Source organism: Triticum aestivum, chromosome 7B (assembly GCF_018294505.1).
Source record: "Triticum aestivum cultivar Chinese Spring chromosome 7B, IWGSC CS RefSeq v2.1, whole genome shotgun sequence".
Classification (NCBI taxonomy): Eukaryota; Viridiplantae; Streptophyta; class Magnoliopsida; order Poales; family Poaceae; genus Triticum; species Triticum aestivum.
The window spans coordinates 77262600-77279195 of NC_057813.1; positions in this window are offsets into that span (position 1 = coordinate 77262600).

The window sequence follows — 16596 nt, forward strand, 5'->3', positions numbered from 1 at the left end:
TTATGAAGTAAACATATTTGCAATGACATTTAGAGATTATAGTTACTTGTGCCATGCTTGATTAGCTATGAGTTATAATGGTTTACCTTGCGTGCCAACATGCTATTAGAGTGATTATGATGTGATATGATGGGATGGTATCCTCCTCTGAATGAATTGAGTGACTCAACTTGGCACATGTTCACGCATGTAGTTGAATCAAATCAACATAGCCTTCATGATATTTATGTTCATGGTGGATTATATCCTACTCATGCTTGTACTCAATGTGAATTAATTTTAATGCATGCTTACGACTGTTGTCACTCTCTCAGTTGGTCGCTTCCCAGTCTTTTGCTAGCCTTCACCTATACTAAGCGGGAATACTGCTTGTGCATCCAAACTCCTTAAACCCCAAAGTTGTTCCATATGAGTCCACTATACCTACCTATATGCGGTATCTACCTGTCGTTCGAAGTAAATTTGTGTGTGCCAAACTCCAAACCTTCAAATGAAATTCTGTTTTGTATGCTCGAGCAGCTCATGTTACAACTAGGGATGCCTATATCTTCCATGCTAGGTGGTTTATTCTCAAGAGGAGTGGACTCTGCTCCTCATTCACGAGAAAGGGGCCGGTAACCGGGATGCCTAGTCCCATGATCCAAAAAGATCAAAGCAAATCAAAATAATTAAACAAAACTCCCCCAGGGCTGTTGTATGTTGGAGGCACTCGTTGTTTCGAGCAAGCCATGGATTGATGCTTGTTGGTGGTCGGGGGAGTATAAACCTTTACCATTCTGTTTGGGAACTGCCTATAATGCATGTAGTATGGAAGATACAGCCATCTCATAGTTGTTGCATTGACAACAAAAGTATACCGCTCAAAATGTTATTCAATCTCTATTTTAAAATCGAGCTCTGGCACCTCTACAAATCCCTGCTTCCCTCTGCGAAGGGCCTATCTATTTACTTTTATGTAGAGTCATCATCCTTCTTATTAAAAGCACCCGCTGGAGAGCACACTGTCATTTGCATTCATTATTAGTGGTTTATATTGGGTATGACTTGACTGGATCTCTTTTACCATGAATTACAATGTTTAGTCAGTCCTTGATCTTTAAAGGTGCTCTGCGTTTATGTTTTGCGGTCTCAGAAAGGGTTAGCGAGATACCATTTTGTTAGATCATGTTATGATTATTTTGAGAAAGTGTTGTCATCCGAGTTTTATTATTATGGCTCGCTAGCTGATTATGCTATTGATATGAGTAATTGTGGGAGCTAAGTGTTATTGTGAATACAGTTAGTTCATAATATTTGCTGAAACTTGAATGCTGGCTTTTCATGTGTACAACAACAAGAGCAAACAGAGTTTGTAAAAGCTTTTCTTTATCACTTTCAGTTTATCAACTGAATTGCTTGAGGACAAGCAAAGGTTTAAGCTTGGGGGAGTTGATACGTCTCCAACATATCTACTTTTCCAAACACTTTTGCCCTTGTTTTGGACTCTAACTTGCATGATTTGAATGAAACTAACCCGGACTGACGCTGTTTTCAGTAGAACTGCCATGATGTTGTTTTATGTATAGAAAAAAATGTTCTCGGGATGTCCTGGAAATCCACAGATACACTTTTTGGAATTAATAAGAATTTTTGGCGAAAGAATTAATGCCAGGGGGCCCACAGCCTGTCCATGAGACAGGGGGGCGCGCCCCCTAGGGTGCGGCCTCCTATCTCGTGGGCCCCCTGGACCTCCACCGACCTCAACTCCAACTCCATATATTCCGTCTCGGGGAGAAAAAAGTGAGAGAGAAAGTTTCATCGCGTTTTATGACATGGAGCCGCCGCCAAGCCCTAATCTCTCTCGGGAGGGCTGGTCTGGAGTCCGTTCGGGGCTCCGGAGAGGGGGATTCATCGCCGTCGTCATCATCAACCATCCTCCATCAGCAATTTCATGATGCTCACCACCGTGCGTGAGTAACTCCATCGTAGGCTTGCTGGACGGTGATGGGTTGGATGAGATGTACCATGTAATCAAGTTAGTTTTGTTAGGGTTTAATCCCTAGTATCCACTATGTTCTGAGATTGGTGTTGCTATGACTTTGCTATGCTTAATGCTTGTCACTAGGGCCCGAGTGCCATGATTTCAGATCTGAACCTATTATGTTTTCATGAATATATGTGTGTTCTTGATCCTATCTTGCAAGTCTATAGTCACCTATTATGTGTTATGATCCGACAACCCCGAAGTGACAATAATCGGGATACTTCTCGGTGATGACTGTAGTTTGAGGAGTTCATGTATTCACTATGTGTTAATGCTTTGGTCCGGTTCTCTATTAAAAGGAGGCCTTAATATCCCTTAGTTTCCACTAGGACCCCGCTGCCACGGGAGGGTAGGAAAAAAAATGTCATGCAAGTTCTTTTCCATAAGCATGTATGACTATTTACGGAATACATGCCTACATTACATTGATGAATTGGAGCTAGTTCTGTATCACCCTATGTTATAGCTATTACATGAGGAATCGCATCCGGCATAATTATCCATCACTGATCCATTGCCTACGAGATTTTCATATATTGTTCTCCGCTTATTTACTTTTCCGTTGCTACTGTTACAACTACTACAAAAGCCCAAAAACATTTATCTTTACTGTTGCTACCGTTACCTTTATTATCATACCACTTTTGCTACTAAATACTTTGTTGCGGATACTAAGTTATCCAGGTGTGGTTGAATTGACAACTCAACTGCTAATACTCAAGAATATTCTTTGGCTCCCCTTGTGTCGAATCAATAAATTTGGGTTGTACTTCACCCTCAAAAGCTATTGCGATTCCCTACACTTGTGGGTTATCAAGTGCCCGCTCCACCGGTGTCACGGATGCGGGACTCTGGAATCGGAGGCGTGCGCCGCCCTCCGCGAGAGGCAAAGGGCAAGGGAGATGGGGACTGCATCGGACGCGGCTACGCAATCCTCCCCCTCCGCCGCGTGATGCATGCAATGCCTGATGAGGATGAGCGTCTCCTCCAGTGGGTGTAACGGCTCCAAAGGATCAACGCCAAGGCGCTCCGGCTCGGCATTGAGCAGTCCGAACGGGAGGTAGCAGAGGCAACGACGGTTGTAGTGAGGGTGGCTAAGCTCAATCGCAAGCAGGATCGCATCGTTCGGCGCTTGAAGGATTGCATCATCATCTCTGATTCCTCCTCCCCCGACGACTCCGGCGTCAACCCATCTCCTGCCACAAACGCCTATAGCAGCTCCGGTGACCGGATGGACAAAGGGTCGGCGAGAAAATGGTGAAGCTTTGCCCTCTCGTATAATCTACCTACAAGTATCTAGTTAGAATTTGCCAGACGTTTGAACTGTGTGAACTATGCCTATCTGATGATGTTTTGATGATGTTATATGTGAAATTATGCCTGTTTACTATCGGTTTACATGTTTGTTTTCTGTTTATGATCTACATAATACGTTGCATGATTATGTATGAATATAAGGTGCTGGATATGAGATATGCGGCTGTGGACGCGTAAATTTGAGGATTGCCCGGTCACTGTCCGTGAATACACCTGGACACGCCCGCAGGTGTATACAGCGCTGCATTTGGCAGGTCCGGATGTACACGCTCTATGCTGATATTTGGGATGGGCTTTAGGCCCATATAGCAATTTCTGAAAAATCTCTAATGGCCCATGTGGGTTTATTGGCACTAGGTGAAGGTGTGAAGTTTAGTCCCACCCGGGAAGTGGAAGAGGAGTTGGACCTCCTTATAAGGGTTCCTCTTCTACATGCTATTGGAGCTTGAGAAGAGAAGAGTCCCTCGTGCGCTCCTCCTCCGCCGCCCGCCTCGCCACGCCGCGCCGCGCCGCGCCGCGGGTTGCGGGAATGAGTAGAGTCGAGCTCACACCTACGCGCTTATTTTTGCCAGTCACTAACGGAGAGTTTATGACAGCTGGTCCACGATCTGAGACATCGGGTCGTGGGCTGTCACAGACTCGGACATGGGTCGAGCCCATGTCTCTCCACGCGGCTGCACCTATATAAGTGTGTGGTGTCTCCTAAACCTAGCCGCCATGATCAGCTCACATCTGCTCCACGCGAGCCGTCCACCATCGTTCCTTTGCTGCTGCCGCCGCCGGTGACTCCATCCCGTTTGCTGCATACACGGTCGACAGGAGAGCAGGTCTCTGAAACCCCGTCTCTCCGGTTCCTGTACGGGAGAGAGGCGAATAGGTTTTTGGGAAGCGACTACGTGACTGCTCGCCTCCGATCCACTACTTCCTCTACGTCTGCGTCGTCTTCGTCATCACCATGTCCACCGACGCCGAACGTGCCGCGCCGAGAAGACCGAGGCTGACAAGAAGGCCGTCGAGGATGCTGCTGCTGCCGCCACCACCGCGGCGGCTTCTGCATGGCCTACTGGAGGGTATAACGCGTTTATCCCTCTCCTGATTATTTCCGTATTAGCAGTACTAGCATCATGTGTAGATTTGTCTACTATTTGTGTAGTACGTGCTTGTTTAGATCAGTACCAGTATGCCGTTAATTCTGTCAATGCCATGCTAGTCATCTACTTATGGATTAAATTAGTCAAAAAAATTCCTATTTACTCAACAATCCAAAAACCTAGTATGTGTAGGAATTTTTCGTCAAGTGGCTTTGCCGCTGCTCTGAAACCGGATAAGTTTACCGGTACGTACTTTAAGCATTGGCAGACTAAGACCACTTTATGGCTCACGGCTATGAACGTGTTCTGGGTCACCGGTGTCTCCATGGGAACGATTGCTCCTGAACAGGAGAAGGCGTTCAGGGAGGCTACCGTTTTGTTTCTCGAAGCAGTTCTTAGCGTGACCGGAGATAAATTGGTCGACACATATTTACATGTGCATGTCGCCAAGGACTTGTGGGAGGCGCTCAAATCTAAGTTTGGGGCCACTGATGCTGGGAGCGAAATGTATATTATAGAGCAGTTCCACGATTACAAGATGGTCAAAAACCGTCCTATACTGGAGCAGGCTCATGAGATAATATGCATCGTTAAGAGCTTGAGCTTCTGAAGTGCGATTTACCGGGCAAGTTTGTCGCGGGATGTATAATCGCTAAGCTCCCTAATTCCTGGAGGAATTTTGCCACAACTCTGAAATATCAGAGGCATGAATTCTCTGTGGAGGATGTCATTGGCCATCTGAGTGTTGAGCAAAATTCGAGGGCAATGGACTCACACGGAAAAGGGCCCGAAGGGACTTCTGCCGCCAACATGGTGAACCAGAGGAACTTCAACTCCCACAAGCCCAAGGGAAAGAACGGTGTCCAACATAATACTGACTTTAAGAAGAAGGGTAAGAAGACTTTCAAGAAGAACAAGAAGGATGAGGGTTGCTTTACTTGTGGTTCGGTTGAACATTGGGCCAACAAGTGCCCAAACAAGTTTAAGAAGTCAGGACAAGACTCCAAGTCTGTCAACATGATTGTGGGCAACAACGAGAATGGTGCATCTGGGTACGGTAATTTATCTACTATTTTTTCAGTGTTTCAGCCCACCGATTGGTGGGTGGACATGGGTGCAGGTGTTCATGTGTGTGCTGACATTTCGCTGTTCTCTTCTTACCAGGTCACAGGACACGGGTCCGTATTGATGGGGAATGGCGCGAGTGGTTCCGTTCATGGTGTTGGCACGGTCGATCTGAAGTTTACTTCGGGAAGGATCGTGCAGCTGAAGAACGTGCAGCATGTCCCCGCCATCAAGAAGAACCTCATTAGTGGTTCCCTTCTATGTAGAGAAGGGTTTAAGTTGGTATTCGAGTTTAATAAATTAGTTGTTACTAAGTATGGACTATTTGTTGGAAAAGGTTATGAGAGCAGAGGGATGTTCCCTCTTTCCCTCATAGATTTCTGTAATAAAGTCGTGAACCATATTCATTCGAGTGTTAATGAATCTGAAGTTCGGTATTCATGTCTTTGTCACATAAGTTTTGGTGTTATGACGCGGCTAGCTAAGTTGGATCTAAACCCGAGTTTCACTTTAGCCAAAGGTTCTAACTGCCTTTCATGTGTGCAAGCTAAGCAACCTCGCCAGCCTCACAAGGCTGCGGAGGAGAGACACTTGGCACCATTAGAACTCATACATTCTGATCTTTGTGAGATGAATGGTGTGTTGACTAAAGGTGGAAAGAAATACTTCATGACATTGATAGATGATTCCACTAGATATTGCTATGTTTATCTGTTAAATACTAAAGATGAGGCTCTACACTACTTTAAAATCTATAAGGCAAAAGTTGAGAATCAACTTGAAAATAAAATTAACCGAGTCCGATCAGATCGTGGTGGGGAGTACTTCTCGAGTGAGTTTGATTCTTTTTGTGCGGAACATGGCATTATTCATGAGAGGACGCCTCCCTATTCACCCCAGTCAAACGGGGTTGCCGAGCGGAAAAAACGTACTCTAACTGTTTTGGTTAACGCCATGTTAGATACATCGGTTTTCTCCAAGGCATGGTGGTGGGAGGCTATATTGACGGCATGTCATGTCCTGAATAAAGTTTCGACAAAGGATAGTGAGATCACTCCCTATGAGAAATGGGCGAAGAGAAGGACAACACTCTCGTACTTGCGTACTTGGGGCTGTTTGGCGAAAGTCAATGTGCCGATCCCCCAAAAGCATAAGCTTGGACCAAAAATTGTGGACTACGTTAATTTGGGCTACACTAAGAACAGCGTTGGCTATAGATTTCTAGTAGTGAAATCTGAGGTACCTGACCAGAAGGTCGGTACAATTATGGAGTCTAAGGATGCTACATTCTTCGAGGATATTTTTCCTATGAGAGATATGCAAAGCACTTCTAGACAGGAATCTGAGGAGACTCCTGCACCTGCCATTCCTATGGAATATTATGAACGAACACATGATGAAAATCCTGAGAAGGATGACGAGGAAACCCTTTGTAGGGGCAAGAGACAAAGGACTGCAATGACCTTTGGTGATGATTTCTTCGTGTACCTCGTGGATGATACTCCCACTTCTATTTCAGAAGCGTATGCCTCTCCAGAAGCTAACTACTGGAAGGAGGCGGTCCGGAGCGAGATGTATTCCATCATGGCTAAAGGGACATGGGAGATCACTGACCGTCCCTATGGTTGCAAACCATTGGGATGTAAGTGGGTGTTCAAGAAGAAGCTTAGCCCTGATGGTACGATTGAAAAGTACAAGGCTAGGCTTGTGGCCAAGGGCTATGACCAAAAAGAAGAGGAAGATTCCTTTGATACTTATTCACCTATGGCTAGACTGACCACCATTCGAGTATTACTCTCGTTGGCGGCCTCGCATGGTCTTCTCGTCCACTAGATGGATGTTAAGACGGCTTTTCTGAATGGAGAGCTAAACAAGGAAATCTACATGCAACAGCCAGATGGCTTTGTGATAGATGGCCAGGAACAAAAGGTGTGTAGGTTCCTGAAATCTTTCTATGATCTGAAGCAAGTACCTAAGCAATGGCATGATAAGTTTAATACAACTCTGACATATGTTGGCTCGTTTTTAATGAAGCCGACAAATGTTATACTATCGCCATGGTGGGGGCAAAGGAGTTATACTATGCTTGTATGTTGATGACATGCTGATATTCGGAACCAATCTCAAAGTCATTGAGGAGGTCAAGTCATTTCTATCTCAGAACTTTGAGATGAAAGACCTTGGTGTGGCTGATGTTATCTTGAACATCAAGCTACTGAGAGATAATAAGGGTGGGATCACACTTCTGCAATCCCATTATGTTGAGAAGGTGTTGAGTCGTTTCGGATACTCGGACTGCAAACCATCTCAAACACGATATGATCCTAGTGTGGTGGTTCGAAAGTTTGAAGGCACAGCTAAGGATCAACTAAGATACTCTCAAACCATTGGTTCACTCATGTACCTAGCAAGCGCAACAAGGCTTGACATCGCGTTTGATGTGAGCAAACTGAGCCGGTTTGTTTCCAATCCGGGTGATGTAAATTGACATGCTATTGAGAGAGTTATGCGCTATCTGAAAGGTACTATAAACTACGGACTTTGCTATACCGGATACCCATCGGTACTTGAAGGGTATAATGATGCGAATTGGATCTCTGAAGCTGATGAGATGAAGGCCACAACTGGGTATATGTTTACTCTTGGAGGTGGTGCTATTTCCTGGAAGCCTTGCAAGCAAACGATCTTAACGAGATCGACAATGGAAGCAGAATTAACAGCATTAGACACATCTGGTGTCGAAGCAGGATGGCTTCGAGATCTTTTGATGGACCTGCCATTGGTTGATAAACCGGTTCCGGCTATCCTTATGAACTGTGATAATCAGACTGTCATCACCAAGGTGAAGAGTTCAAAGGACAACATGAAGTCCAACAAACACATAAGAATGAGATTAAAAGCTGTCAGAAAATTAAGAAAATCCAGAGTGATAGCATTAGAGTATGTCCATACGACTAAGAATCTGGCAGATCCCTTTACAAAAGGGCTATCACGTGTTGTGATAGATAGTGCATCGAGGGAGATGGGTATGAGACCCACATGAGTTGCCATCGTGGTAACCCAACCTATGTGATGGGAGATCCCGTGAAGTAGGACCTGGGAAAACAAGCCAGTGGTGAACTGAGAAGAGTAACTACACTAACCCACCCCGTTGGAGATGCAATACTCTCGATACTGTATGGTAGTATGGCTACTGTCTTAATGTGTTCCAAAGTTTATTTAAGCAAGATGCTATCCTACAGAGCAATCTTTGGAGGAACACACCTATGTGAGTCCGAGGCTGATCACAGTCTATGAGATTGGGTGATCTCTAGTAAGCTCATGAATAGGCCAGGAGTGTGACTTATATGCTCCACCCGAGGGGTCAGCCTTCGGCAGCCTAGTACTAGTAAGACATGTGGTGAAGCTTCTTTATGCCAAACTGAGAATTCAAGGCATAGTCCATTGTTCAGTTGTGAAGGAGTGTAGCTACTTGATCTAGGTGAAGCTCAACCTTAACAGGTCTTCACTGAAACACTAGTATATCGAAACAACAATTGGAACATAGGACACAACGGTCCCTCGAGATCTGGTGGGGGATTGCTGAAATTTGGGATGGCTTTAGTCCCATATAGCAATTTCTGAAAAATCTCCAACGGCCCATGTGGGTTTATTGGCACTAGGTGGAGGTGGGAAGTTTAGTCCCACCCCAGAAGTGTAAGAGGGTTGGACCTCCTTATAATGGTTCCTCTTCTACACGCTATTGGAGCTTGAGAAGAGAAGAGGCCCTCGCGCGTTCCTCCTCCGTCACCCACTTCACCGTGCCGCGCCGCGCCCGCGGGTTGCGGGAATGAGCCGAGCCGAGCTCACACCCACGCGCTTATTTTTGCCAGTCACTAACGGAGAGTTTCTGACAGCTGGGCCACGATCTGAGACGTCGGGTCCTGGGCTGTCACGGACTCGGACGTGGGTCGAGCCCATGTCTCTCCACGCGGTTGCGTCTATATAAGTGTGCGGTGTCTCCTAACCCTAGCCGCCAAGATCAGATCATATCTGCTCCACACAAACCGCCCATCGTCGTTTCTTTCTTGCTGCTACCGCCGGTAACTCCATCTCGTCCGCTGCGTACACGGTCGACGGGCGAGCAGGTCTCTGAAACCCCGTCTCTTCGGTTCCTGTACGGGAGAGAAGCAAATAGGTTTTCGGGAAGTGACTACGCGACTGCTCGCCTCCGATCCACTACTTCCTCTATGTCTGCGTTGTCTCCGTCATCACCATGTCCACCGAAGCCGAACGTGCCGCCGCCGAGAAGACCGAGGCCGACAAGAAGGCCACCGAGGACGCTGCTACTGCCGCCACCGCCGCGGCGACTTCTGCATGGCCTACTGGAGGGTATAACGCGTTTATCCCTCTCCTGATTATTTCCGTATTAGCAGTACTAGCATCATGTGTAGATTTGTCTACTGTTTGTGTAGTACGTGCTTGTTTACATCAGTACCAGTATGTCATTAATTCTGTCAATGCCATGCTAGTCATCTACTTATGGATTAAATTAGTCAAAATATTCTGGTGCATATTTGGTTGCCCCATTAGGCCTAGCCTAGCCCGCGGGGGAAGAAAGTGGCCCGTTTGGTTGCATGCGTTCACTGTGCGGCCTGCATCACACGGAACTTAAAGCACGTCCAGGTCAGGCCCAGGGAAAACACCCGAATCGGCAGTAGCTCGCGAGCCTGGCTCAGGCGAGGCAGGGGAGGGTGACGCGCTTCTCCCCCCGTGCGAGCAGGGGAGATGGCGTGAGCTCGCCCGCGTCGTCGAAAAATCAACGATAGGATTTCGGCTCACCTCCCGCCTAGTCCACCCCTATTTAGCCCCTCCCTCACTGCCCCAACTCCCGCCACCATTCTTCCTCTATTCGAGCTTTCCCGCCGACGCGCATCAGCACCGACGAGCAGGTAAGCGGCGCATCTTCATCGGCCGGCGGTCCACGGCGTTGGCGCTCTTTCACCGGCGGGCATTGATCTTCCACGACCGCCCCCCTCGTCCTGAAGCTGCAGCCATGGCCTCTGTGAGCTCAATCCCCCTTTCTCTCAATTCCTTCTAGCTAGATCTGAGCTGCAACTAGGGTTTGATCACTAGTAGAAAAAGGCCTATTGTCCCGGTTCATAAGGGCCTTTAGTCCCGGTTTTGGAACCGGGACTAAAGGGTCGTTACTAAAGCCTCCCCCTTTAGTCCCGGTTCTTACACGAACCGGGACTAAAGGCCGTCCACGTGGCCGCTGCCTGGAGGTCCACCTTTAGTCCCGGTTGGTAACACCAACCAGTACTAAAGGAAATTTTATGATTTTTTTTATTTTTTTTATTTTTTTATTTTCCAATTTCTGAATTATTTTAACCTCTAATCTCTAATCATCCCTCATCACTGCTCAATTTAACCTCTAATCTCTAATCACCCCTCATCATTCCAAATCATCTAACTTCCCGGACGGTCACTGATCCTCTCACTACTCCAGCGTGAGCACGCTTAACTTCCGGGTTCTATTCTCCCTCGTTTCCAAGTCTGCACTTGTTGTTTTCCTGACAATAGTAACATGTCAATCCTATTAACCCTCAGAAATTTAGCTTGAGCATAAAGTCACACATTTCACTGTTTGAGTTTGAAGTTATTGTTCTAAGAAACAATAATTATTTAGTAACACTAATATTTCTTGAATAAGTAGTTTGACCATAGTTTGACCACAGTTTGACCAGATTTGACCAAAATTCAAAAAAACTGAAATAATTATTTAGTAACACTAATATTTCTTGAACAAGTAGTTTGACCATTGTTTGACCACAGTTTGACCAGATTTGACCAAAATTCAAAAAAACTAAAATAATTATTTAGTAACACTAATATTCTTGAATAATTATTTAGTAACACTAATACTTCTTGAATAAGTAGTTTGACCATAGTTTGACCAGATTTAACAAAAAATAAAAAAAAATTCCAAAAAAACATAAATTTAAGCATAACTTTTTTTCCTTTTAGAATTTGAGGATTCTAAAAATTTGCAAACAGGTTGTAGGCAGTCAAAATCGGATGTGGATTTTCGTGCTGAATGTTTTGATATATTATACGTTTTTTCCGACATCGTATGCAAAAATTATAGCCGTTTTACATTTTCCCTACACTTTTTTTGCAAAACATGTCCAAATTTAAGTTTTTTTATTTTCCTAACTAGTAGATGTAGTAACATAACTACATCTTGAAGGATTTTAATTTTTGAAGTTTTTATCATTTTATTTTGCTTTTTACAAAACTGAAAAGGCGATCCACAAGGGGGGTAGAGTTTGAAAATGGGACCTTTAGTACGGGTTCGTGCCACGAACCGGTACTAATGCCTCAAACCCCATTAGTAATGGGCATCGCACCCTTTAGTCCCAGTTTGTGGCACCAACCGGGACTAAAGGTCCCATTTGAACCGGGACTAATGCCTTTGCCGCATGAACCGGGACCAATGCTCACATTAGTCCCGGTTCATGACTGAACCGGGACTAATGGACTTATCTATCCCGAACGAAAGCCATGTTTTCTACTAGTGGATCTAGATGCATGGTTGATTAGTGGTATGATCTGTGAGCTGATATGGTTGGTTGCTATGTTGTGGTTGCAATTTGTGGTAGGGCTAGATGTTCAAGCATGTGGTAGGCTAGATTAGTAGTAGAGTTTGAACTTGAACCTTGTGCTTGTGTTGAATCATGTTAGGTTTGTGATTTTTAGCTATTGGTGGTCCATTTTTAGCATGATGTTTGTTGTAGATGTATGTTCCTGCTCATAGATTGTCCGGTATGCTTGGTATGATAGCGATGAAGCATGTGCTTACTATGATAGTGATGAACAATGTACATGTATGCTTCAGCTTTCATGGATTGTCCGGTATGTTGTGTGCTATGCTTACTGTCAATGCGTGCTATGGTTGTAGGACATGACCATGCAGACGCAAGATCTTAGTCAGGCCCTTGTCGTGTCCGACAACTAGTTTGCTCCATCGTTTGTCGAGGACCCGTAGCCTATGTCCGAGATGGCACCTGATTCAGAGGTGTTCGAGTCTGATTCCCTCTATGTGCCCCTAGTGCTCGTTGAGCCAACTCCTCCTCCTGCTGCTGCTGCAATCAAGCTAGCAGCAGCAAAGGCAAAGAAGGATGGTAGGTCGAACAACATGAAGTGGCAGCCGTTCATGTCCATGTTCGTGCTGAATTAGATGTGTGAGCTCATCTCTAGTGGAGTTAGGACTGACAAGGGCTTCAAGAAGGTGCACTTGAACACCGTTGTGAAGCAGGTGTTCGAGTTCTGTGGGCAAGAGGTGTCTGCCACCCAGGTGTACAACCACCTGAGGAAGTGGAGAAGTCGATGGATCCAAATGTTCAAGCTGAGAGACCTTAGCGGCGCCTCATGGGACGAGAACACTTGCTCCATAGTTCTGGAGGCAGAGCACTACGCCGGCCATGTTGCGATTAGCTCACAACCCTCTTCCTTTTCATACTGTCCACCATTGCCTACTCCTAATCGCAACTAACAACACTTGTGTTTCATTCTTAGGACCACCCAAGGGACGCTGAGTTCCTCAACACACACATCCAGAACTACAGCCAGATGCAACACATCTTCTCCTTCAGGTTGTCAACTAGGAAGCATGCCATGAGCTCGGGTGAGCCTCTTGGTTCTCCCATGCCAGACTTCCCTGGGACATCGGACGTCGAGGTCCTTGATGGCCCTAACAAGCCCGCTGCGAAGCCCTTTGACAAGCCATTTGACCCCGTCCATGATAGAAGAGGAAGAGAGGAGGCTTGATGGAGGAGGAGATCAATGTCTTTTGCAGCATGACTGAGGCGGTGAAGGAGGTGGCAACAGCCATCAGGGAGTGCAAGCCCCTCGACGTCCACCCTGACCTGTATGGCGCTATCATGACCTAGGGTGGCTTCAACGACGAGGCTCTCATGGTATCTCTCAGCCACCTGCTTGACAACAAGGCCCAGGGTGTTGGGTTCGTTGCCATGGCCGACGCTCACAGGGTGCTGCGGCTCAGGAGCTGACTGGGAAAGCACTACTACTAGAGTAGTGCTGCCTGTGAGCGTGCATGATCCCCGACGGGATGGCGGTGGCGACGACGATGATGACGACATACATTTTGTGTAGCTAGGGCTCAAAAACTATTTGATGATCTGTATATTTTGGTGAGTTGGTATATACTAACCCCTCACGCTGATGGTGAACATGCGGTGGTAGGACGACACCATCTTTTGGATGTGGTGGTAGGTTAACACCAAGGTAGTGCTAGATTGAACTTGTTATGTCGTATGATCATGCATGCTTTACTTGTCTTCTACTTCATTGTTGTTTGTGTGCTACTTTGCTTGCTACTTATGTGCTCCATTGATTTGCTGCTTCAACTCTTGCTCTTGTGCATTGCTAGGGCAAGTGGTATGCCATGTTCATCGGTGAGGCTCCAGGGGTTTATAGTTCATGGGAAGAAGCCAATGCACAAGTGGCATCATATAGCAACAACAACCATAGAAGGTTCATGACTAGGCAGGCAGCAGAACAAGCTTACTCCGCTTGGGTGTGAAAGTATGGATGCAACAGTGTTGACAATGGCAAGGTTGGAGGTGTCAAAGTGGAAGGTGCTAAGGTGGATCGTCAGTTTGGGCTGAAGCTGAAGAACTTCATCATCTTCGCCCAGTTCATTGTCATTGTTGTGTTGTGATGTTGGTGTGCTAGGTGTGATCATTGTGGGTAAGCTCACCAACTAGGGTACAAGGTAAGCACAACATGTACGCCGAATGCAACCAAACACCGTGTTCATGTGCCGCTAGGGCCAATGCAGCCAACCAAACAAAGTGCACTTGCACATTACCTAATGCAGAGACACTAGATACAGACAACCAAACAACTTGCAGATGACGTATTAGGGCATGTTTTTGCTCAACCAGGCTGAGTTGAGAAGTGCATGCGCTGCAGAAACTGTTCACAACGACAACCAAACACACCCCTATAGAGTTAACCTGCTTCCTTGCCACTACCAAGCCCGCTGCATGCGTTCTGTCCGACGAGGTCCTGCCTTGGCCTCGCCGTGGCCATCGCGGTCGCTCCTCAAGTTGTCCCTGAAATCGGCCACGTGCAAAGCAGAAAACTGTTTGACGCCAGATTTTGTTTTCATGCATCCGAGAATTAGCAAACGGGGTTTAGGGTTTTGCGTGGGTGGTTGACATCCAGCCTCACGTCTCAATATATAGAGGATCACAATTACAATTACATACGTATACAAATACGTGTACAAGGACAATATACTAGACCCTACTTTACATGCCCCCTCAATCTGAACTACATACAAGATTCAGATTGGTTCTAAAACGGTCTAGCATCTGTCTAGTAGCGGGTTTAGTAAATACATCCGCTAACTGATCATCTGTAGAAATAAACCTGACTTCCAGTTCACAAGCAGCTACTCGTTCTCTCACAAAGTGAAAATCAATCTCAATGTGTTTGGTCCGAGCATGAAACACCAGATTCGCCGTCAGGTAAGTTGCCCCTAAGTTATCACACCACAATATAGGAGTGCGCTGCTGTGGGACTCCAAGTTCTGTGAGAACCGAGTCTATCCAAATGGCTTCAGCCGCGCCATTGGCTAATGCCTTATACTCTGCCTCGGTGCTTGATCTCGAGACTATGCGTTGCTTCTTCGAGCTCCAAGATACAAGGTTAGGTCCAACAAATATAGCAAAACCACCAGTGGAGCGCCTATCATCAACACAGCCTGCCGAGTCTGCATCGGTGAATATACTCACTCCAGTGAATCTGGACTTACGAATCCGTAGTCCCATGTCTAGCATACCTTTGACATATCTCAGAATATGCTTGACTGCTTCCCAATGATCCACCGTTGGCTGAGACAGGAACTGACACACTTTGTTCACTGCGAAGGAGATATCAGGACGAGTGAGGGTCAAATACTGAAGTGCCCCAACCACACTGCGATACCGAAAGGAGTCATCTCTACCCAGTAGTGCACCACTATGACGTGAGAGACTCTCGGATGTAGCAAGCGGAGTGGAAGTGGCCTTGCAGTTCTCCATGTTGACGCGATGAAGAAGATCTAAAGCATACTTTTTTTGCGTCAAGGTCATGCCCCCTGAATGAAAGGACGCTTCCAAACCAAGAAAGTACTGAGGGCGACCCAAATCTTTGATGGGAAAGCTAGCAGACAACGACTGCACAAGACGATCCACCACGGCGGGGGTAGAGCCAGCAATCACAATATCATCAACGTACACCAGCATGTATATCTGTATAGTACCCTGGGAGAAGATGAACAGAGATGCATCTGATCTGGAGGCAACAAAACTGAGCTGCGAAAGGCGCTGACTCAAACGAGCATACCAGGCACGGGGTGACTGCTTGAGACCATAAATAGACCATTGAAGTTTGCAGACATGAGAGGGTAAGTGGCATCCTCGAACCCAGGTGGCTGCTGCATGTACACATCTTCGGCCAAGAACCCATATAAAAAGGCATTGCTCACATCAATCTGTCGGAGGCTCCAGCCACGAGACACAGCAAGAGACAAAATCAAGCGAACCGTGGCAGGCTTCACCACCGGGCTAAAAGTATCTCCGTAGTCAATCCCGTGCTGTTGAGTGAAACCATGAGCAACAAGACGAGCTTTGTGCTCTGATACCAAGTTGAAACACAGGGTTTAGGGTTTTGCGTGGGTGGTTGACATCCAGCCTCACGTCTCAATATATAAAGGATCACAATTACAATTACATACGTATGCAAATACGTGTACAAGGACAATATACTAGACCCTACTTTACACCCGGTCTATTACAAAACGACCGGCTTCAACGTACTGCATTGCGTACTGCATTGCGGAGCGGAAATCGACCGGTCCGCTGCAGCAGAAATCCGGCTAGGCTCTCCAAATCCCACTGCCAACCTCGAGCTACGCACACACTCCCACTAACCTAAGAATATCCTATGATCTGGCAGCACACTTGCATGGATCTACACTCTACAGGCATGTGCGTGCATATCCCCTTCCTCTGAGGCTCCGCCGAAAACAGGAAAGAAAGGAACCGGCCC